This window comes from Myotis davidii, unplaced genomic scaffold, assembly GCF_000327345.1.
Source record: "Myotis davidii unplaced genomic scaffold, ASM32734v1 scaffold1344, whole genome shotgun sequence".
NCBI lineage: Eukaryota > Metazoa > Chordata > Mammalia > Chiroptera > Vespertilionidae > Myotis > Myotis davidii.
This window is the reverse complement of record NW_006294772.1, coordinates 110,084-112,324: the sequence shown is the minus strand read 5'-3', so window position 1 is coordinate 112,324 and position 2,241 is coordinate 110,084.

Here is a 2,241-nt window from a genome sequence, read left to right as displayed (position 1 = left end):
GTGCTGGCAGGGTTGTCACAAATGAGTGAGATCATGTAATATTTACCTTTCTCTGATTGGCTTATTTTGCTAAGCATAATGCTCTCCAGTTCCATGCTGTTGTAATTCCTGCTTTTTTTTTTTTTTTTTACAGCAAAAAGACTCTTCTACAGTTTCACAGCAGACTTTATTTAATAATTCTGTTGCCTTGCTCTCAGAGACCAGTATGAATTAGAAGTGGTAAGATTAGCCAGGATTACATATCCCAACAGTTAAATTTTTGTGAATCCATCAGGATCCTGGATAAAGTCGGGAACAATTGCTGGGTCCTCTCTAGCTGAGACCAGCTTTTTTCCAAAGGGATTTGTTAGAATTCCTATTCTCATTTTCCTTCAAGTCAGTGGTGTAGAGGAGATAGAAGGGGAAGGGAGAAGGAAGAGGAAAGGGCAAGTCCGGACAAAGAAGCTCAGAAAGGAAAGGGAGGAAATGGGGTGTAGACATTTATTAGTTTCAGAATAGTTCTGAGACAGTCTCTAAAATTTCTTATTAATTTCCTTTTTTTTTGAAGAATTTTTTTTCTATGCTTCTCTTTAGAAGCTTCTAATTTTCAAATCAAGATATGTGTTCCATATAGTCATTCAGTTTAATTTTAGAGTGGCATTTTTATTTTATTTTATTTTATTTTATTTTATTTATTGATTTCATAGAGGAAGAGAGAGGTAGAGAGAGATAGAAACATCAATGATGAGAGAGAATCATTGATTGGCTGTCTCCTCTATGCCCCACACAGGGGATTGAGCATGCAACCTGGGCATGTGCCCTGACCAGGAATCAAACCATGACCTCCTGGTTCATAGGTCAATACTCAACCACTGAGCTACTCTGGCCAGGCAGAGCCGGCATTTTTCTAATTTTTACATGCAAAATATTAATTTAGGTACCCAAAGACAACTGCATTTTGACCATTTTTAAGTGGATATTTTCTAGTTAAATTTTCCCATTTCTATAAAGCACTTGCAAATAAAGGCTTCCTATCAGGAGTATTAAATGAGGGCTGGGGTTTGGGAGTTTCTAGCCTTGCAGGCACAATTTCTCATATTAATTTTTTAAATATCTGTAGTCTGAGCAAATTTTCTAGGGATGTTATGTAGTGGGTTGAAGTGCGCTGCTTATGGGTTGAACTCTATGAGGCTCTCACCCCTTGAGTCACAATTCAACCCTTTTATGTGCCTCAGTTTCTCTCCCGGCTGTATAAAACAACCAGAAGGGTTTAGGACCATGGCAGACCAAGCCTTATCAGGGCCCCCTGGATGAGCCAGTTAGTTAATTACAGTTGAGTTGGGACTTCTCTATGGGCCTCCTACAGGTTGTGAGGAATGCCCTCTGACACCTCCACAAAAATTGTTAGTCACCTAAGAGTTGAACGAGTTCAGCTCTCATTTAAATGATGAAGGTTTTTTGCTCAGACTCTTAGAAAGCAATTCCAATTGAAAAGACAAAATCAAAACCTGCCACCCATTTTTTTCATTGTCTTGCCTTAGCCTGGATTCTATCAATCCTTAACCTTAGTTCCATCATGAGGATTTTAAAATAGAGCTCAAATAAAGGCAGACCCTCTACCAAAAAGCAAGGGAAGGTCCTGGATCTAAGAGACAACTCACCCCAGTACACCCAATGGAAGGGGAACCAGCAGGCTCAATGGGCCTTTTGCTGGATCCTAGCACCCGGTCCAGGTCTGCAGGATGGTCCTGGGTGAGCTTCTTTGGAAACATGCTTCACTATACCAAATAACATATCTATAACAATAAAAGGGTAATATGCTGATTAGACAAGATATCTTCTGGATGTCATTCCAGATATCTTTCATGGCAAAGCCGGGGCTAGAGGAAAGTCAGCTCAGGTCCCAGATGCCTGCAGGCAGCCTGAGGGAAGCCCAGGTCCCGGGTGCTGGAGGGAAGCTAGTATCTGCAGAGGGGGGAGGAAGGCTTACTCTTGCATGAATTTTCATGTATCAGGCCTCTAGTCTACACTAATAAAAGAGAAACATGGTAATTGGCGTAGGACCGCTCCCTTCCCATTGGCTAATCAGAGAGATATGCAAATTAACTGCCAGCCAAGATGGCTGCTGGCAGCCAGGCAGCTTGACACTAACATGAGGCTTGCTTGCTTCCGTGATGGAGGAATCCAATGTTCCCCGCCTGCCGCTGCCAGCCTCTGAGCTTGCAGTTTGAAACATTGTTACAAATATAGAAGCTAAAACAA